At 36.0% G+C, this 23911-nt stretch overlaps 1 protein-coding gene across 1 annotated transcript in view; it reads left to right on the forward strand.

Moving 5' to 3' along the window:
* Positions 1 to 23911, forward strand: part of SEMA3E (semaphorin 3E) — a 265665-nt gene that overhangs the window by 35422 nt on the left and 206332 nt on the right. The window lies entirely within an intron of this gene.

Here is a 23911-nt window from a genome sequence, read left to right on the forward strand (position 1 = left end):
ATATGGACAGCCCACTCCCATAATATTAACATAGGTAAGGCAAGTCCTCTTCAAGATAGTATAGTAAGGAGATTACAAAGGTAGAGAAAGTGCTCGAGTGGAGAAAGTATTTTATAACACTTACAGTTTATTTTTTGAGATTTAGGCTGATAGTATGACCTGAAAACATCCAGCAATTTTCAAACGTTCAGAGAAAATGAAAGTAAATTAAGTTAAAAAAAAATTGAGTCAAACATGTTATTTGTCGTCATGTGGACACAATAGCTAACTGATTGAATCTGTATTTCTTTAAAGTTACGTAAGTCCTGCCTTAGGTCATTTCACTCTGGGGGGTTCAAGAGGAAAGACAAATTAGCTCAGTGGGTGCTAATCTCAGCATCATCTCTATGGTTGGAATAGCACTTCTGAGTGTTCATATAGAAGTTCAGCCTTCTTGAACTCTTTCCAGTTTTACCAACCAGAAAGTGTTGGTACAAGTTTACGTAGCTTCATTCCTGTGGACTTAACATTTAAGGAATGGTGATATATATCACATCCTGCATTTTGCTTCAAATAGCCTTAGTACAACAAAGATCATGAAATTACACTGTTTTTAGCTTTAATTTCAAATAGTCTTGGAAGCTTTACTTTCGTAGATCCTATTCTGTAATCTTATATTGGTCACAATATAATATGCAAATAGGAAAATACATATATTTGTTTAAAACCATAATATCCAACCTGACATTTTTAATCTCATAAGACTACTCAGGAAATGGATGAGCTGCTAAAATATTAAGGCTAACAAATCATCAATTCAATGGCGTTTTATAGGTCACCCTGACCGGAAGAACTGTCAACCATTTTGTTCCCTTAATTCTGTAAATCAAGACTTTCAAAGGTTTTGCATCCAAGGCAGCAGTCTGAAAGTTTTCAATTTTCTTACCAGGTACCATTACCTAAACCTGCTGAATGCTGAGTAGATATCTAATGATTGCTGTTCACCAAAGGGCAATTAGGATTCTGGTCTCAAAATGTTTAATAACATATTTGAGAGATGGAAACTTTTATTATTTGTTTCAATTGTTCTTAATTTTAAAATTGTATCTTTGTACATATTTAAAAGTTCATAGAATAAAAGGTTTCTATGCATATCTAAATAGTAAGGAAAAAACCACTTAGGTTTAAAACCAAAAAATTGGATCACGTCTACTTGAATTCCATCTAAGAGCCCTTACAGCCAGGTATTTTTTCATAAATTATAGACAGCTTGATTCAGAGTATACACATAACACTTAAATGGAACAATATATCTGAAGAGAGGCATTCCCTTTCTTTCTATACATTTATTGCTTCTTAAACAGATTTTGCTTCACTTTCAGGAGTAAGGGATGAAATTCCTCTCTCCTCCTCCTTAAACCTATTTGCTTTGCAAATGTACTAATGCACTTTATTCCAACAGTTAAAGAAGAAGTGCTTTATCAGAAGCTAGAACAATTTCACTTTCCAGAAATGTGATTATATTCAGTTTCATTAGGTGAACCATGCAATTAGGGATATCAATCTTCCCTTTCGGTACCTGAAGAAACTTCTGACAGTGGGTGATTTGGTGAGATAAGCTCTACACAAATTTAACTTCCTGTTCAGTTTCTTAGCACCTTAATTTTCTTACAGCTTTTAAAAAACACATGTGCAAGAGGAGTAGCCAAATCCAAAGAAGGCAAGTGTTTGTATAAATACTTTTTATAAGTACTGTTGTGTTGCAATAGATGGCTCCAATGATTAAATGGCTAGGTTTTTATACAATATTTTAGATGAATGCAGAGATTTACAGCGAACAAAATATATTCATGTGGCTTAAAGGATTAGAAAATATTATTTTTGTGAGAAAATAGTTGAACTTTTGGTCTTTTTCTTTACACTTTAAAATAAAACTGTACCTGTCTCACTGCTGGTATTAGAACTAAGTTAAAGAACTAAACTTAAACTAGCACAGGGGGCAGAGTACCTTCTGATTTCCTTAATAAAATGTCTATAGCAGCATCTAGCTTTGTTCAGAAAAGGTGTGCCATTTTTCTATACGAGTAGTTATGATTTAAATAGTATTAGCTTTCATGTCGTAAAAATATGAGACCTTTTCTCACTTCCTCTACCTAGTGGTAACTTGAAGATATTCCTATTCACAGTATAAAGCACAAAAGAATCCACCATAAAGTTTTATGCTTTTTTACTCCTTTTTCTCTTTTATGTTTCACCTTCCTCATATAGCCAGCAAGCAGTGACAATAATCCAACACTTGTATTAACGTATGAACTTCAGGGGTTTTTTGGGGGTGTGGGGTGGGGAAATGAGAGTTAATGATGTACACATTCATACTGTGCTTCTAAATGCTTTATTATTCCCAGAAGTAGGGGACTTCGCCCAGTGGGTAAGTGGTATTTCTTGGAGAAATATAGTGCTGGGTTGGAAGCTTATTGAAGAAATACTGTACAACTTAACTGTTTTTTCTTGAACAAGTATCTATGAAATTCCGTATTTTTGGTGGACTAAATATCAGTTTCAATTTCACTTAACAAATATTTATTGAGGACCTACTATATGCAACTTATGATACTCAAATGAGTCAAATAGCCAAAGAACTTTAGCTGGTGAGTGAGGTTCACATGGAATATGCAGGGGAAGAGTGTTCAGAAAGGGATCTTATGTGCATATCACAGTGAATAGGATGGGTCAAAGAGAGTAAGTAGTTAATCCAAGTTCATACAGTAAATAAATGACAAAATGGGACTTCAGAACACAAATTTGGTCTGAGTTAAAGCCAAAGTGGTGTTCATTGAATTGTATTGACTTTTGTATTAGTTTCCTATTGTTAATGTAGCAAATGATTATAAACTTAGTGTCTTTAAACAACAGACTTATTAGCTTGCAGTTCTGGAGGTTGCAAGGGCGATGTTCCCTCTAGAAGCCCTAGGAAGTATCCATTTTCTTGTCTTTTTATAGCATCTAGAGGCCACTTACATCCCTTGACCTGTGGCCTCTTCCTTGAATCATTTCAAACCTCTGCTTTCTTCATCACACCTCTTTCTCTCACTCTGATCCTTCTGTTCCCTTTTCACAAGGACCCTTGTGATTGCATTGGATTCACCTGGATAATCCAGGATTATCTCCCATTTCAAAAACCTTAACTTCTTTACAACACTGAAGTCCCTTTTGCTGTGTAAGGTAACATATTCACAAATTTCCAGCGATCAGGGTGCGCTTGTCTTTGGAGAGGCCATTATTCAGCCTACCACAACTCTCTAGAGCCTAGTCCATTCCTACTTAATTTTGCCATTGGAATTTATCTTTCAATCTTCTTTTTGCCTCCTAACTTTCCACTTATTTCTAGTTATCCTTATTTCTCTAAGATTATGACCCTGTTTAGAAAAAAAAAAAAAAGCCACAATTTTTCTTTGTTTTACCTTCATATTGCTTGAGATTCTGCCATGCTTCTAATAATGAATATTTCTTGGTAGTGGTAATTCCTAGATTTTAATTTCTGATGTAATCCGTCTGTTTCTTGAGAAGGACTTTGAGGAAAAGTTTTAATTTTGACAGAGATAGAAACAAAGGGAGAGTATTTTATTTTGAAGGATTTTGATGAACAAAGGCCCAGAGCAAGATATATAAGGTAGAACCAAATAAAATAATGTTACCTAGTCTATAGGGAACCTTTGATGGTCTGTAGGATGAGAGAGGAAAAATAAAATATGGGAGCCATTTTTCAGAAGCCCTCAAATTAATCAGTAGTATACTTATGTAATATGATTGACGGAAAAAATGATCTTTATTATAAAATTAAGTTTTCTACAAATCCATTACTGATAAAATGTGTTTATTGTGTGGTAAATGCCCATTTTTAAAAAGCGTGCTCTTCTTTTTATACACTGACCTTTAAAATTCCAAAAACTTCTTTCAAAAACAATTGTACTATTTATTATTTAGAAACAGATACACACACACACACAGCAACACATTAGCGGGACCTCATGCAATGCTGGGTATAAAACAGGATTGGAACACTATAGGCATATAACTTTGAACAAGGGTTTATTTATTCTGCTTATCTCATTATGTAGTTCTAATGATTTTTAATACTATTGAATGGTTTTTTGAATGTCTGAATGTGGAAATTAGTCTATATGTAAACTGTCAGGTTGTAAATGCCCAATGGGCCATCTGTATACTGACTTCTGTTGTATTCATCTTGTGTAGAACTACTCATATTTATGTAACAAAAATCAACTTAATTTTACAGTCATTAAGGAACAGCTATGAAAGTATTTAATAGCTATAAATCAACCTTGGAGCGAAAGTTTTAAATTATTATATTTAAGCTCCCAGTATAAATGAACTATTTTGGCATTCATTAGATTCAAATGATTAAATTGCTTCTCTCGTGTCTCATATTCACATAGGAAGTTTTGTACTTTTGCTTAACCACAAAATACTTTACCCTCTAGAAGGAAGAAAAATAATAATCTCATAGCTTTTTAATGAAAGGGACATTGTGTTATGTATAACTTAATGTTTCCTCTAGATTTACTATTTTAGAAAGGGCTAGAAGTGGAAAATGTTAGATGCTGCTGACTTACAATGACATCATTCTGTATTTAATTAAAATGTGTACTTAATACTTCACTAAGACTTTTAAAACCACAGAGCTTTATCTACTTTCAGTTTTTGCTCTCAAAAACTCGAGTTCTTAGACTTTTCATATTGGACATTATTTTCTGAAGTGTGATAAAAAGTAAATCGAAACATTTAAGCAAATTTAACTCAGAACTATTTTGCCTACAAAAATTTTCCTAGAGACTGTGTTTATAAAGAAAAACTTCCATAATGTTTTCTGCTTATAAATTTATTTAGCTGATCTTTACTCAGTGCCACGTATTTAGGCATGCAGTCTTATAGAGATACGAAGTCTTAAGAGATATAAAAATATATAACATACAGATTTTGTTCTAAGGAGAAAATTGATATACAGTTAAGTACATAGCATTTCATGGGATAAGTGCTGACAAAGACACGTAGAGATGCTGTAGAAGCAGAGGGGTATCACAACAGGTTTTCCGGAGGTAAATTATGTTATCGCTAAGCCTTAGGAGCCTTGTTCATTCTGAGTGTTTGATTCCTTAAGAGAAGATTGGAATTCTCCTGGCTTACGGTCTGCAGATGTCCAGAGCAGCATACTGCAGGCATTATTAATGCAGCATATTTCCAATGAGAGGACTCTAGCCTGAGTAATAGCAGCGACTCACCATTGATTTTTATATATAAACACTGACTTAGGTGTCTACTAAGAAGGGATGAGTAAAACCCAGTATCACTTTATAAAAGCCACTAGTATTCAGTACTTTATACTATTTAATTATTTCACTGCTTTCCCTCACTAACTCATTTACTAAAGTTGACCAACAGAATAAAGTGGCATCATTTATCATGGTACCATTCTTACAGTCTTTTAAAGGATCTCTAAAACAATTACATTTTAATATTGTGAAAACTTGAAGTATATAAAAAGATACTGGAGAAATGCTAGATCCAGGATCTCACTGCATTTGTTTTGGCCCAGTCCTTGTGCCATCTGGGAGATCCAGCCTACACCTACCACTGCAGGTAGATTTAGCTCACCTCTCCCCTAGCATTCTCAGCTTCAGTGGAGCCAACGACCGTAAATCTCCATATTCATGAGAGACTATAGTACATGTGAGAACCTTTTGGAAACCACAATTGTTATGTTTGTACGAGGTTTCATAATAATAGTGCAAAGTTAGTTGCAATGCCTTCCAAATAGTTTTCTTCCTCTCAATTCCCAGAAATACACCATCAGATGAACATGGCCATTCTTTTAATCTAAATTATTTCTAATTCCTTGCCTCATATATATTCTTTTGTACATATATATATTTTCCCATTAGGATAATTTTTTCTTTGTATCAAATTATGAAATATTAGTTCTATAGGAAGAGTGAGGGATAGTGGTGAAGTATTTGAATAGAGTTTGATATTAGATTACAACAACTTGACCCTATACTACCTACAGAGTAAATTTTCCATGAATTCATACTGTTACCACAGCAATAACCAAGAAAAATAGAGTTGTGCTGTATTGTCTTATCTACGTTGAACCTATGTTTGGACAAAGTTGAATATAGTCCAATAAAATGTAGCATCAGTGGGCTTCCCTGGTGGCGCAGTGGTTGAAAGTCCGCCTGCCGATGCAGGGGACACGGGTTCGTGCCCCGGTCTGGGTAGATCCCACGTGCCGCGGAGAGGCTGGGCCCGTGAGCCATGGCCACTGAGCCTGCGCGTCCGGAGCCTGTGCCCCGCAATGGGAGAGACCACAACAGTTAGTAGGCCCGCGTACCGCAAAAAAAAAAAAAAAAAAAAAAAAAATGTAGCATCAGTTACTGATCGGAAATGGGCAAGAGACTTGTAAAGCTTGCTAAACTGAAGCAATGTGTATGAATGTATTCATAGGACACTTTCTAATTGGTAGGACAGTTCATGGAACCACAACTGAGTGAAAGCTGGTAACAAAAGAACTAGTGATGAGCAAAACACAGTCAAGACAGTAAAATGGATGGACATAAAAAACAGAGTGCTAAGACAGTGTATTGATCTAATGCATTCTTACCAGAGAGTCCACAGAGATGGAATATTACAGAGTGAATATCACTGAAGGCTCTCCTTGCCGGTGACACATTTTCATTAGCAAAAATAACTACCGTAAAAAAGTATCAAGTTGTTCCACATGAGATCTGGGTCCTACAATAACCAGAGACCTTCATGATCAAAACTGGCTAGGCTTAGAGCATGATTTCAAGTGTTTTATTCTGGTTCTTGTCTAGTCTGGCTCACTGTGGCGTAAGACTTTGTGTCACAGTGTTAGTGTCAGAAGAGATACTTAAATAGATGTGTCCCTTGCCAGGACTATAAAGTATATGGGTGCTATCCATAGATAGATAATTGTGCTGATGGTTCTATAAGCTGAGTATTAGTGTTGTTTCTAGAAGTGTCAGACTCTCACCTGTCCAGCTGGTCTAGCCATCAGTTTATAGATTAATTGAGAACAGTGTGGTCGTGGTGTTGAGGGTTAAAAGGGAAATCTGTAATTGGGGTACACCACTGATAGACTGTCAGGTAAGAGAGATCAGGTTAAGAGTCCTACCTCAGGAAGTTACCATTTTCAATTAGAATATTTGACCCCACTGATATTGTTTCTCTGTGCCCAGGAAAATTTTAGGGGGCAGCCAAAAGATTCACATAAATTCATATAAATATAGGAAGGTCCAAGGTCCAAGATGCCATCATGAGATCAGAGGGTGGGGGGAGGGCATATGAAAGAGATTGGGACATGCAACAGTGTTTATGAATGTGTTAATATACATACATATATCTCCTGTCTGTATTCATTGAGAGAACCTAGAAACAGTGACACTCAAGCAGCGAAGAGCATTTCCAGTACATAACATTCTCCATTAAAAGGAGCTGAGGTTCTTTGGAGAAGTGGTTGGAGTTTGCAGACTGTATCTGCAAACAGATTTAATGTTTGACTGGAGTAGGGAAAATACAAGATGAGTCTGGAGCATGAATGTACTCTAAAGAAAGCAAAGAAAAGAGAAAAAGAGAGGGAGGGGAAGGGAGGGGGTGAGGAAAGATGGAAGAAAGGGAGGAAGGAGGGAGGGAGAGGAAGGAAGGAAAGAAGGAAGGGAGGGAGGGAGGGTGGGAGAGAGGGAGGGAAGGGAGGAAAAAAAGGAAAGGAAGGAAAAGTGAAGTGTCAAAAGGACACAGGATCCAACCTAGAAGAGCTCACTATGGCCAAGCCTGGAACAATTCAAGCAACACATAAATTTTGACAGTATTTGATTATACCAAGAGAATGATGTAAATATCTGTGAGCCCATGCTATTATAAATAAATAAAAAAATAAGTGAATGGGAAAAGGGACAACTCTTTCCTATAGAAGAATTTCAGTTAAAAGTGTAGAAGAAATGAGGGAAATAGAAAATCACCCTTAGAACACCATTGTAATAATTGCTGCAGGCAAGACCCAATGATGGATGCTAAAATTAGTGGACAAAAGTTTAAGGAGAAAGGGGATATTTGCATACTCAGTAGCTATCCCTTCCCCAAATCTATCAATTACAAAGAAAAACATAGTAACTTTACAGTGGAGAAACCTGGCAGTTGCTACCTTACAGAACAATTAGTGTGAACATCACCAGACTTATCAAATCTTGAGTTTCTATTATGATGCACTGAGACGTAATGTATATCTGTGGTATCCCCAATGCATAACCTCAATCGAATTTTGAGAAAACACCATACAAACACAAGTTAAGTGACATTGTACAAAATAACTGACTAGTATTCTTTTTTTTTTTTTTTTTGCGGTACGCGGGCCTCTCACTGCTGTGGCCTCTCCCGTTGCAGAGCACAGGCTCCAGATGCACAGGCTCAGCGGCCATGGCTCATGGGCCCAGCCGCTCCGCGGCATGTGGGATCTTCCCGGACTGGGGCACGAACTCGTGTCCCCCGCATCGGCAGGCGGACTCTCAACCACTGTGCCACCAGGGAAGCCCCAAATATAGTTTTAAAAATTATTATCTACAGGTAATTAAAGTATAGTTTTGCAAATGCCATCAACGGAAACCAACTTCCATTTATGCACTACATGTTTCGTTGGGTATTTCTATGGTGTATTTATTTATCTTTTAACACCTTTATTGGAGTATAATTGCTTTACAATGGTGTGTTAGTTTCTGCTTTATAACAAAGTGAGTCAACTATACATATGCATATATCCCCATATCTCTTCCCTCTTACGTCTCCCTCCCTCCCACCATCCCTATCACACCCCTCTCTCCCTGTGCTATGGGGCTGCTTCCCACTAGCTATGGGTTTTACATTTGGTAGTGTATATATGTTCATGCCACTCTCTCACTTCATCCCAGCTTACCCTTCCCCCTGCCCGTGTCCTCAAGTCCATTCTCTAGTAGGTCTGCATCTTTATTCCCATCCTGCCCCTAGGTTCTTCATGATCTGTGGTGTATTTAAAAGTATTTCAAAATATATGGATAAATTGCTCTTGCACTGAGGATCAATTAAATCCACATCTGTAGATCTGAAATATTCGTTGTCAATAGATCCAGTATCTTACTGCTTGCTGGCATTCTCTTGACTGCTCAAACTCAGTCTTTCAAAAATGGAACTCATTATAATACAACCCGGACCTATTCTTCTCCCCACATCTCTACTTCCAGTTGAGAGTACCACCATCCTGCTGGTGACTTCAGTCTGTGATTCCCACTATCATCTCTAATTTCTCCTAGCTGCTTTTCAGCCTCTACATGCTGTTACTAAGTGCTCTTGATTTTATATCTAAGTGTTCTTTTAATCTGTGCTTTCCTTTTCATTCCCACAATGATCAACTTGTTAAAACAGAGTACGTATTTTCTAGCTGGTCCAAAATTCTCTCCCTCTCTCAGCAACCCCTTCCCCGAACACACACACACACACACACACACACACACACACACACACACACACACACACACACACACACACACACACACACACACACACACACACACACACACACACACACACACACACACACACACACACACACACACACACACACACACACACACACACACACACACACACACACACCCCTCAGAGATAATTACTACTACACAGATTTGATTTTATGATATTGTCACTCCCCACTTCAAAATATTTGACGGCCAGTGAAGTAACTAAAGTTTAATAGACAAGGCTGTCCATAATTTGGCCACTAACTACCTTAGCAGTCTACTTCAGGAAATGCTTTTTAGGTCTCAGCTTAATTGACTTTACTCATGTCCTCCTTTTTACAAACACTTGCGTCTCTCATTGTCCAAGGCACCTCTCTCTCCTATTTCTCTTCCCTCTTTGTCTTAGGCAGTTAGGATTCCTATATCAAAGTATAATACCATAGCCTTGGAAGCTTATAAACAGCAGAAAGTTATTTCCCACTGTTCTGGAGGCTAGAGGTCTTAGATCAGGGTGCTAGCATGGTCAGGTTCTGGTGAAGGCCCTCTTCAGTGTTGCAGACTGCCGAACTCTCTTCATCCTCACATGACTCAAAGTGGGCAAGAGAGTTCTATGGGGTCTTTCTTTATAAAGGTACTAATCCCATACAAGAGGGCTCCACCCTCATGACCTAATTACCTCCCCCAAACCCCACCTCCTAATACCATCACATTGCATGTTAGAATTTCATCATGTGAATTTGGAAGGGACACAACCATTCAGTCCCTTATACTCTCTGACCAGGTTTTCTTCAGCTGTTTCATCCACATCCTTTATTTTAGCTAGCACCTCTACGGTAATTATTCCCAAGTTTAGTGCCTTCAGCTGAGATACTTTGCTGAATCCCAAACTTATATATTAACTGCCTACTACTTACTATATCCTCCTGGATACCAAACTGAACCTATCACTTTCCTCTCCCCATTTACTATGTCCCTCTATATTCAATCATCAGGTATTGATAATCCCACGTCCTAAATATCACAGTGATGTTAGAAAAGTTCTAAGCCTTTTGGCTTAATCCGGATGATGACCATTGGTTAGGATGAGATAGGGGAAAAAATGTAAATTTGGGTCTGTTATTTTAAAATTATATGAATCAGAGAAAATGCTAAAAAGATAGGATAGACGCAATAGTACTTTAAAACCTAGAAATAATTAATGCTTTGTCAATGCAGCAAGCAAAGTATTACCCCCAACATACCCATTAGCCTGACCCTAATTACATATTTATTCATTTTATCTAGCTGCTGTCACACTTAGCACAAAGCAGAAGTTTGATTTTGAATAGTAATCGTCAGCTAGAGCAGCTGAATAATTTAGAAGTCTCAATTTCATCCTTTTCCATGTAAATGATATTCTAAAAATAAAAGCCTTACCATATATAGTATTTCTAAAGTTTATGGCAAAGATGTGTTAAGAATATACATTAGCATATTAACACTGTGCTCTGTGAATATACCAATACCTATAAATATTTTTATTCCCACAATTAGAATAGAACATTCATTATAGTTATAAGGCAGTGTTGTGGTTGTGCTTTTTTTTTTGTATGACTGTATCTGCAAACAGATTTAATGTTATAACTGGATCAAAAAATGTTTGACTTAGAATTACATAGAATAAATTGATGTACATCAGCAAAGAATAAAATCCCCACCCTATCCCTTTCCCATCTGCTATGTTACAGTTGTCTTACCAAGTCGAGCTCTAGTTTCTTAGGTAAGTGACATAAGCATTCTGAACTTCTATGATCATTATGAAAAGAAAAAAAGCTTTGAAATTCAAAATAATACCAGTTTTTGTATTTCTTGAAAAAGTTTTAAATGTTTATTTTAGTTCAAATCATGTGAAATTGCCAATATTTCATCATTTTGCTTACAAAAATGGTAGTTTTATATGATTAATTTATATGGTTTGATCCCACTCCATTAAATCTATCAAAGTTCTTAATTTCTATGTTTAGAAGCGTACGTTAAGTTGAAATGTTGAAAGGATATTTGAATTTGGCTTTACCAAATGGTAGCTAAAACTATTTTTGTTAATATTGTACTATATATTTTAAATATAATACATAGTTTATATTTTACTTTTCTTCAAACTCAGGGTGTGGAATACTCTGAGCAATGTGTAGACTGTAGTAATTGAACAGGAAGAAAATCACCACACTATAAAAATAAACAATTATAACTTGCTACTGACAGCAGGTCCCATGATATCCTATAATCCAGTGAAGGTTTCCACACATACAAAAGCATTTTAAAATAAACAATTCTGATGGTGTGTTTACAGTTTGCTTACCTAAATTGTGTCAATGTTATTTCTACTGGCAGTAAAACTGAACATTTGTTTTTCTATTCTTTTGAGAATTACTCTTTCTTTGCAAATAACTCTCAGATAAAGTTATAATGTATGGATGATGTATGGAAGTAAATAGACAGAAAATCAATAACTTCCTCATCGAGAACTAGTGGCTTAAATTCTCAATTCACTAATGAAAATTATTCCTATTTCATTTTGAGTAATGTCTATAAAACATATTTTTCTTGATGTTTGCCTCAGTTAAGATGCTTTAAGTTTCAAGGAACAGAAAACACAACCAACAGTGGGTTAGCAATAAGAAGGTTATTATCTCACATCTAAGGAAGACACCAGTTCTGTGATGACATCAGAGATCCTGTCCATCATTTCTTATGCTTATTGGCTTTTTTTGGAATTTTATTTATTTTTTTATACAGCACGTTCTTACTAGTTATCCATTTTATACATATTAGTGTATATATGTCAGTCCCAATCTCTCAATTCATCCCAACACCACCACCCCCTTCCCCGCCACTTTCCTCCCTTGGTGTCCATATGTTTGTTCTCTACATCTGTTTCTACTGTTGTCCTGCAAACCGGTTCATCTGTACCATTTTTCTAGGTTCCACATGTATGCGTTAATATATGATATTTGTTTTTTTCTTTCTGCCTTACTTCACTCTGTATGACAGTCTCTAGATCCATCCACGTCTCTACAAATGACCCAATTTTGTTCCTTTTTATGGCTGAGTAATATTCCATTGTATATATGTACCACATCTTCTTCATCCATTCGTCTGTCGATGGGCATTTAGGTTGCTTCCATGTCCTGGCTATTGTAAATAGTGCTGCAATGAACATTGGGGTGCATGTGTCTTTTTGAATTATGGTTTTCTCAGGGTATATGCCCAGTAGTGGGATTGCTGCATCGTATGATAGTTCTATTTTTAGTTTTTTAAGGAATGTCCATACTGTTCTCCATGGCGGCTGTATCAATTTACATTCCCACCAACAGGGCAAGAGGGTTCCCTGTTCTCCACACCCTCTCCAGCATTTGTTGTTTGTAGATTTTCTGATGATGGCCATTCTAACTGGTCTGAGGTGATACCTCATTGTAGTTTTGATTTGCATTTCTGTAATCATTAGTGACGTTGAGCAGCTTTTCATGTGCTGCTTGGCCATCTGTATGTCTTCTTTGGGGAAATGTCTATTTAGGTCTTCTGCCCATTTTTTGATTGGGTCATTTGTTTTTTTAATATTGAGCTGTCATATGCTTATTTTGATATGTTAACTTCTATCCTTAGGCTGATTCCTTTCAGGGCCACAACATGTCATTGCAGGCATCACAGGTAGACAGCAAAGTCCAAAGAAAAAGAAGACTTTTCATTTCCATGCAGCTGTTTTATGAGCAAGAAAATCCCTTCCTTGTCCCTTGTTTTCATTGGACAGAACTACATCGTACACCTTTGACAAAGTCATTCATTGGCTAGGGAAAGGGAATTACCGCATGGGCTCAGACAAATCAATATCCCACTTTTTAGCTCTTCTGTGCACACATGGCAACAGTGATTGTGAACACTCAGACAAAATAGGAGCTCTACCAGCAAGGAAGAGTACAGTGCCTTCCGTTAGGCCACCTAATGTTTCCAGTAGTCATCAAACATGTTAATGCACTAGACTTTGCCAGTGAATCTACTCATCCTCATTAGGCAAATCTGGATGCAGTATTTAGTACCTCTGTCTAAACATCTATTTAACATAGAAAACTGTCTAGAATGATACATAGCAACGTTGAGTAACTCTAGGGAACAGAATAGGGAATGCAAGGGGAGACCACTTTCAATTTTTAATTTATGTGCTTCTGCGGTGTTTGATTTTTTACAGTAAGGATTTGTTATTAATCTTTTATTTTAAAAACGAAATTGTTTTTCCTAATTGTATAGTAAATTACAAAATGATTGCATTAAAAAGAAATATTGTTTCTGCAACTTTAAAAAAGCATTATAAAGCATGTAGTGCAGGGAGCAGGCAATTATGTACTGATCTGAGGAAACCGTTTCTCAAGATGCGAGGAGTTCATCACTGGACATGCTGTACCGAAGTTAGTTTGGTATTTAAGAAAAGTCTTAACATGAAACAAGGTTTTTAGATCAAGCTTAAACTGTTGAGCCAGTTGAAACCCAGAATTTTTTGAGTAGCCAGATCTCTACTAAGCAATAAAGTAGCCACTAAACACATGTAGTTATGCATTTGCAGTGTGGCTAGTCTAAATTGAGATGTGCTATAAGTGTAAAATAGATAACTCCTTTTTTAAAAAATTAATTAATTTATTTTTGGCTGCATTGGGTCTTCGTTGCTGCATGCGGGCTTTCTCTATCTGCGGTGAGCGAGTCTACTCTTTGTTGCGGTGTGTGGGCTTCTCATTGCAGTGGCTTCTCTTGTTGTGGAGCACCGACTCTAGGCGTGTGGACTTCAGTAGTTGTGGCGTGCAGGCTCTACAGCGCAGGCTCAGTAGTCGTGCACGGGTTTAGTTAGTCGATCTGTGGCATGTGGGATCTTCCCAGGCAGGGCTCGAACCTGTGTCCCCTGCCTTGGCAGGCGGATTCTTAACCACTGCGCCACCAGGGAAGTCCTGATACTCCTTTTCAATAAATATAAAATTTGTCATTAAATTTTATTTTGATTACATATTGAAATAATACTTTAGATATATTTGGGTAATAAAAATATATTACTAAAATTATTTTCATCTGATACTTATTTACTTTTTAAAAAATGTAGCTTATAAAAGATGTAAAGTTACATATGTGGTGCACATCTGTGGCTCACATTATATTTCTATTGTACAGCACAGGTCTAGATGTCGCATGAGGAGGGCCAATTAGGTTCCAGTTGTCTGAAAGCTAAGCAGCCTCATGTAAAGGCCAGTACTTGAATGTGCTGGGAATGAAGTGAAATTGACCAAACTCCCATCTTTAAGTCTCTCAGGAACAAGAGCAATTTTTAATATCATAGATGATTATAATTTATATATATATAATATAGGCAGAATCTCAATAAATAATTATCTTAGGTGGGAAAGAAACTCACACTGAAGAAACAAGAGAGGAGTATAAAACAAATAAGCCTGCTTACTTGTTAAAAGTCTCAGGAAAGGAATAGTGTTGAGAGTAAGAGAAAACCTTGCCAATCAGATTATCTTCTGGACTAGGTATAATAACAACTGGGTAAAACTACAGTTAACTTGAGAAAATGATCATTGGTAGAGCCAGTGAAGTACCCTGAGGGCTGAGGATGGATGCACTTGATTCTGACTTGATGATGGAATTGAACACGGAAGTGAAGAGGGTTTCTACCCTTCTTTGCGACTCACGCACCTCAGTTCAGTGAGCTGCGAAAGATGAGAAGTGAGGGAGGCATCCTTTTTGGAAGGTTGCAGGGTTGTCACCACAGAGACAGGAGCTTGTCAGCCTCTGTTGGGAGCATCTGAGGAGCAGGGTGCTATAGTTGTAAGATCCCCTAGCAGCTTTAGGAAGTAGCCATGGGGATTTGGGGATGAGATTTCCAGAGATTACACTAGTGGGGCTGTAACTAAGATTGCCTGTTTCTTTGTTTCTTATTATCGTGACCTTTGTTTACTTTTCATGCTAATGTGATCTAAGGCAAATGTGGACTATTTAGAACATTCAGAAACGAGATGAAGTCATTAAAGACCACTAAGATAGAGGGAAAAGGGTCTAACACCTTTAAACTTTAAGCTATTAGCAAATGCATCTATAATAATTGTGTGACTTTTGTCATCTCCTTCACTAGCTTCGAATACTAATAAGTGACATTGCATTAATATTCAAATTAATTAGTAGAGACGCTTCACAGTAGATGAGCATCAGTGTCTTCACCTAGAAAGAGAAATACCTGGCTGCTTTTAAACGGCAGTTTCTTAATGATCATCTGCCCAGGCATTTAACTACAGAGGTTTTCACAATGCTTATGTTTTTATTTTTCTTATTTTTTAAAATATCTTTACTGGAGTATAATTGCTTTACAATGTTGTGTTAGTGTCTGCTGTACAACAAAATGAATCAGTTATATGTACACATATATCCCCATATCCCCTCCCTCTTGAGTCTCGCTCCCACCCTCCCTATCCCACCCATCTAGGTCGTTGTTAATAAACATTTTTTGAGCTTCTTTAAGTGCATGAGAATCAATTATTATACCAGTATAGACACTGAGTGACTTTTAACATTAAAAAATAAGTTAGTAAAGGGCTACTAGTATAAATATTGTCAGGTTCTCACCAAATAAAATTAACGTATATAAAAATCAATAATAACTGAAGTATAAAAAGTTATGAAAACATAGAAGTTGCTGCTTAGAGCTGTATTTAAATATTTTAATTACATAAGTAATTCTCAAATAACCTGTTTGGGTTAAAAAAGTCATATAACACAGATACATATTTTATAACACATTTTCATTACCACTCCTTTTATATGAGAATAAACTATATTTTTTTAGTCTAGAGTATGTGAGCTTCCAAGGGTTTCATATGTGAGATGCCCTGTATTATCATCTGCATTTACATATAAGGAAACCATGTCCAGAGAGCGTAAGAAACATACCGCAGGTCAAACAGTAAATTGCATGCCGATGTCCTGTATTTGACAGCCTCCCATTTGTGTCAGCAATGTGTGAATACATTTGACTGAATTAAGGATGGTATAAAAGAAGAGATTTTTGAGCTGAATATGTAGTTGTGATGAAGCAGTATTTCTGATTAAGGAAAAACACACAAGTAAATACCTAACGGAGGGAGTTCCGTGGTGGCCTAGTGGTTAGGATTCTGGCCTTCCACTGCCGGAGCTCAGGTTGGATCCCTGGTGGGGGAACTGAGATCCCACAAGCCACGTGGAGCAGCCAAAAAAAAAAAATACCTAATAGATATTATGGAATATAGGTTTTGATTGGTATTAAAATGAAATTGAATCATGCATGAATCCTTAAGTGACTATGACAACATGGTAGCAATTACCCAACATATGTGCAGCTACATTGCTTGGATAAATTGCCATTTTAGTGGCAAGTATGTATATACATGTATATGTATACATACATATATATAAATCTATTTAAATGATCTGCATTCCTTTTGCAAAGGATCGAACTCAACAAATTTTTATTGAAAATTATAATGAATTCTTCTTAATTCCCTATGATTAATATCTAAAGACACACTTTAGAGCCATGAAGCCCCCCAAAGGGGTAGGATATGTATCTCCACAGTCCTTTCCCTTCCTGTCTGCTAAAAAGATTCTGAGTCTGCTAGGTCGGCTCCTGGTCCTTTGCTAAGCTTAATCGGGGTAATGGTTAGAAAAAAAGTAGATACCAGGAGTGGTAGATTAAATTGGAAAGGACAGCTTTATTTCTGGAAGAGAAAAGTAATAAATTCATAAAGGAAGGAAAGAGAAGAGAGTTTTTATTATTTTTTATTTATTTATTTATTTTGCGGTACGGGGGCCTCTCACTGTTGTGGCCTCTCCCGCTGCGGAGCACAGGCTCCGGACGCGCAGGCTCAGCGGCCATGGCTCACGGGCCCAGCCGCTCCGCAGCATGTGGGATCTTTCCAGACCGGGGCACGAACCCGTGTCCCCTGCATCGGCAGGCGTACTTTCAACCACTGCGCCACCAGGGAAGCCCGAGAAGACAGTTTTTAAATTCTTGGAGAAAAGACTGAAATTTTTGTGGGCAGCTTCTGTGTAAATGAGATGGGAAGATGGGGAGGGTTTTTTGCTGTACATTATGAGTGGGATCTCTCTTTGCCATTTAGAAAAGATTTTAGTATAGATTGGTAAACTTTTTATGATTTTTCAAATACGAAATTAAAGTGATTAAAGAATAATTTGAAAAATAGATTGAATTTGCCCAAAAGTATTTAGCATGCTGTATAAGGGTGCATTAAATTGAACAAAACATCTTGAATAAACAAACAAGAAGAAATAGCAAGAACAGAAACAGAAAGTATTGGAAAGAGAAATACAAATGCATGAGAAGCCATAAAATATAAGAAATACCAGGCTGAGGAGTGTCAGTTGGGAGTTAATTTTTAAATACTTCAACATGAAGGAAAAGGGCACATGATGAAAACTGAATTGTAAGAGAGTGAATCTTTGAGCAGGGTACAGGATAGATGTAACTGAAGAGAAATGGAAACCATATAAGAATGTACTACCATGGAACAGGCATGATTAATTAATAAAGGGTTAACTATCGTACAGGCATTATTAAATACTAACACTTTAAGATAACATGGATGTAACTGAATTTCTGACCTAATCTAAATGTATTAATTTCTGACCTAACCTAAATTTTTAATTTACTAACACTTCCTGTGAGAAATATTAAATGTAAGGTAGAATTCAAAATATTATATGTAAAATGGGATTAGTAGTATATCCTAATGTATTTTTGAGTCAGATACTGCAAATATCTGATTATAAGATGTTACAAAGATATTATAAAATATTACAAATATCTGATTACAAATATCTAAATACAAGAATGAGTGATCAACATGGTTCATAGTACATAAGGAATTTATTTCCTGTAAACCTCAATGCCATGATATTGGTATATAGAAAAAATTTTGAAACTTAGATTCAGCAAAGTATACATTAATAAAAACCTTTTTCATCATAATTTAAATAAGATTATAGCTAACACTTATTGGACACTTACTATATTCCATGAATTTAATAAATTCAAAGTAAGTTGCAGTATTAACTCATTTAATCCTCAAACAACTCTTAGTTACTGTTTCTGGCATTTTCGAGAAAACTGAGACATGCATAAGTTAAGTAACTTGCTCATGTTGCCCAACTTTTCACTAGTGGATACAACATTTGAATCCTGGAAATCTGGTGCAAGGACTTGTACTCTTAACCACTGCTTACCATTGCCTCACATAGCAGTTCATCTAAGCTATATTTAAAAGCCACAGCAAAGTTCATTTTTAAGGGAAAGCAATCACTCTTCAAAGGCATAACTTTTAAAACCAATTTGATGACTTTCAAGTGAAAGGCTTCCACCCACATAATTACTTCTGTGCTTTACAAAGAATAAAGGGACATTTATTGTCCATACCACATAAAAAGGGCTGTTTGTCAGATCTACAACACCTTGTTCCAATCTAATAATTTGTCTTCCGTATATTCTTCCTATGTATACATAGTGAATGAACTGAAAATTAAGCTTGCTTTAATTTTCAAGAGACACGGCCTGATAATCCATAATATATTTCTTTTTTAATTGAAGTATAGTTAATTTACAATGTTGTGTTAGTTTCAAGTATACAGCAAAGCGATTCAGTTCCATATATATAAATGGAACTGAATATATATATATATACACACATATATATATATATGTTAATCCCCAACTCCTAATTTATCTCCCGCACAACCCCTGCTGCTGCCACTATCCCCTTTGGTAAGCGTAAGTTTGTTTTCTATGTGTGTTTGAGTTTTGTACATAGATTCATTTGTTTCATTTTTTTAGATTCCACATATAAGTGATATCATATATTTGCCTTTGTCTGACTTCACTTAATGTGGCAGTCTCTAGGTCCATCCATGTTGCTGCAAATGGCAATAATTCCTTTTTATGGCTGAGTAATATCCCATTGTGTGTATATGTGTGTGTGTATATATATATCTATATACATATATATATATATATATATATATATATTCGGCACATCTTCTGTATCCATTCATCTGTTCATGGGCATTTAGGTTGTTTCCATGCCTTGGCTATTGTAAATAGTGCAGCAGTGAACATTGAGGTCATTGAGGTGCATGTATGTTTTTAAATTAGAGTTTTCTCTGGATATATGCCCAGGAGTGGGATTGCTGGATCATATGGTAACTCTATTTTTAGTTTTTTATGGAACCTTTATAATGTTTTCCACAGTGGCTGCACCAATTTACATTCCCACCAACAGTGTAGGAGGGTTCCTTTTTCTCCACACCCTCCCCAGCATATCCATAATATATTTCTTATAAGCCTCCAATTACTTCAAGCCTCAAAGTTAAGATTCTGTTAACTTGAAAGAGGTGAGAAACATATACAATTTATTTATTTATATAATTTATTTTATTTATATAATTTATTTACAAGAAATCACTTGACATAAGATTTATTATATGTTTGTACTGTTGACATTTGCTTCATGGATCATATTCTGCAGAAAGTTCTTCAGTTTCTGTTTGGTAAACTTTAGAAAGGATTCACAGAGAAACAGTAAACTTTAAGAACATTAGTATCCAATTCTTCCTAGATGTACATCTATTCTAACTTTTCTTTCATAGCCTTCAATGTACAAAATGCAGAAATATGGCTGTTCTGATAAGAATGACCAGCAAAGAAGAAACTTCAGCAAAGAAGTTTCCTTTGCTGAAAGAAATAAGGAAACTGTGTATTTTTCATTTGCTTTTTTTTTCTGTCTTTATTCTTACTATGACCCTTTAACTTGAATATAGCAATTTCAGAGCTCAAGGAAACCTGGAGTCTGTATTTATATTGTTGACTGTAGAGGTTATTTCCTTTGCTGGAGGATGGTGGGTAATGACAGACTGCACATAAGAAAACGGAAACCTGTAGATTTTTATTATAATGTTTGGAAGAAGATAAGTTTACTTAAAACAACTTCTATTATAGTCTCTTCATTGGCATGCTCTTGGTCTTCAAAGATAGGATCTTACTGATTAAAATAGCTTTCCAAATCTCTTTGGCTGTTTCAAAGTCATATAAACCTGAAACATTATATCAATATAATAGCTAGAAAGGACCTTCAAGATTCTTCAAATTTGAGATTATATCTCTTTTGGCAGTCCCAAACCCTTCTGAGATCTGATGAAATTTATGCACGTTCTCCTTAGAAGAAGGTATATTTAACTATAACTGTAACATTTGCATGCTTGGCAGGAATTCAGGACTCTGCAGGTGCCCCACAAGGCCCACTAATATCAGATTCACAACTTCTAACCTGGCCCAGTGCCACTGTTTTTTACACATATAATAAAAATGATTTGACAAGATGAAGACGATGACATGGGGATATGTGCTCAGCTACGTGCATTTCTCTCTCTATTTGCATATGCATGTGCAGTGGTATATTTGCTTTTTGTAATATATGTTAAGCTGAATTTAAGAAATCCAATCTCTGCCTTCATTTACACATGGCCTTTTCTTCTTCTCTCCATGTGTCACTTACAAGAGAACACTTGTCATTGCATTTAAGGTCCATGAGAATGATCTGGTATGTTTTTGGGAATGCCATTCGACTCACTATAGTTATTGTTATTGATCATATGTTAGGCAAGTGGTATTATATATATGATTTCTTTTGATTTCACCAAAATTCTGTGAAGTAGGTAGAAGGGTACTTATTACCAATGAGGAACTGGAGACCCACAGAAGTTACCATTCCAGACTTTGTACAGCTTAGTTAGTGGTGGAGTTCTTGCTTGGCCTATATTCTCACTGCTTAAGGCTTGTAAGGACTCAGTTACCCAGAGTAAATCAGAACAAACAAACAAAAGTTCTTAAAGACCTCTTGGACTTTGTGATTTAATGAAATAGAAAATATATGCACACAAATAGCTGAGATACAAAATAGAAGGTACATAGAGTGAAGAGAAATATATATAAATTTTTAAGGGTATTCAGAGGGAGCTGATTACCCGGTCATTTATCAGTTTGTGGTGTCTTAATACCCTAATATGATGAGGCTGATTATAATGTCTCATGTGACAGTCTGTCTCATTATTTTAATACTCATATATGCAAATTTATGCTGCCTTACTTAATGAGCACTCAATCCTTCATCTATTCAATATTTATGGAGTACCAGAAAATTGTGTTATACACTTAAGATGTAATGGTTAAAAAAGAAAACAAAAACAAATGTTGTCTCTGTCCCAATATACATGCAAGTGGGAAAGACAGACAGCAATGGAAAGGCAAATATATAAACTGGTTGCTAATACTAGTGAATGCAAGGAAAGAAATGGGAATCTCTGTTAGAGCATACTGGATGGGATCCTAGATCAGGTGGGATGGTGAGGGAAGACCACCTGAATGGGGCATTGCTGCTGAGCTGTAAGCATAGAGAAGCACTTACCTATGGTAAGAGCAAAGAAAGAGCATTGTAGACTGAAGGAACAACATATTCAAATCACCCAAGACCAGAGAATGTTTAGCATCTTCAAAGAACTGAAAACAATGATTAGTAATAGGAGTGTGACATACTTTGAAATAGGCAGGGGTCAGGAGATGCAGACTCCTGCACAAGGGAAACAAGAATTTTTTCCTGGGTGTTTTGGGAAAACACTACGGGGATTAAGGAGGGAAATGACATAACTGAGTTGCTTTGGGAATGATTGCTTCTGCTCTTCTATGGAGCATGGACTGGAGAGGGGCAAGAATGGAGGAGGAGGGGCCAGTGAAGAGGCTTGGAGAAATTAAAAATTCTCTTTCAGTGTTCAGAGTTCACTTGAATGATGGCTTGTCTCTGATATTATGAAGAGTACATTGTACTTTAAAAAAAAAGTTTTTATGTATAGTCAATAGTACTGTGTGTGTGTGTGTGTGTGTGTGTGTGTATACACATATATAATCAATTATTTGGTACCAATTACCTTGTAGTATGTAAATGTTGAATATTATATATATATATGTATATATATATATATACACACACATATGGTAGCCATTGTTTCATTGTTATATAAAGGAGAAAATTTATCTAAAAATAATTTATCTCAGGAAGAGATTTGATAGCTATCTCTTCTTTGTAGCATTTGGCTATCCAAATAAAAATTTATCATTAATAAATAGTGATCGTTATTTACCTGTCTGTACTGCTATGCAACTTTGCTTTCACTTGAACGCTTGATAGAGGTGTGACCGTCTACAGAGCAGAATGATTACTGGTTGTCAGACCTTCATTCAGCCAATGGGGAAAGGAGATATATTATCTTATTGTCTAGATTTTCATGTGGACATGAACAATCTGAAAACAGAATTGTACTAATTTGTGTCTTAGGAAAACTCTAAATGCAGTTAGTTTCCAATTCCATTTTTCCTTATGAGTCCAGACTTCTAATTGTGATTTTTTTTTAAACAGGGATAATACAATTCTTTTTTCCTTGTACATATGAGAAAAATACTTGCACTTGTGACTTCAATAGAAAGCAATATTCTCTCCATGACTCAGAAGTCAAGGGTTGGTATAGAGCTATGGCCCCTCATTAGACCTGCCTTAAACACTTTAGTAGTCTTAAGATGTGTGATTCTATTTCTTCTCATAGCACATGGAGAGGAATAATGTTGGCATTTTGCAGTTAATTCAGTTACTTTCTACTAGTGAAAATAGTAACAGGATTTCCTATTGCTAAGTCAAGTCCCCCAACCATTACCCTTGATTGGCATTGTAGACAAAACTTCTTGTGAATGAAATAAAAACATTCCCAATTCATTTCTACCTATACACTCTGAAAGACTGTTTTACATGGGGTTTTAGTTTAGTTTCTAATACTCTGACTTCAGTAGCAGTTTAATGAGTAATTGGTCAGCTAATAGCTTTCATCAAATTCCAGATTTTAATTATCACTTACTGTGATATGAGTTACGTGTCATTTTATGCCATATTTGTTTTTAGATTTAATCTACTCATGTTTGCAAAATTTCTTTTCCATGGTGCAAAATTCAATTTATTAAATTGAAAATATTAAAAATAGTAGTTTGAAGATTTTAGTTTTAAAAACACTGTACAGGTTAAACAAATAAACATACCCTAAAAACCAAAATAAAACAGTATTTCTAGTTTAAAACCCAGTGGTACTATTATTCACTAAGAGAGGTCCTTCAAACAGGAAAATTGATAGAATTCACTTCCCTCTTTTTGAAACATGGATGTTTAAGTTACAAGAAAAATAATTCAAGGTCC

Source organism: Orcinus orca, chromosome 9, assembly GCF_937001465.1.
Source record: "Orcinus orca chromosome 9, mOrcOrc1.1, whole genome shotgun sequence".
In the NCBI taxonomy this organism is placed as follows: domain Eukaryota; kingdom Metazoa; phylum Chordata; class Mammalia; order Artiodactyla; family Delphinidae; genus Orcinus; species Orcinus orca.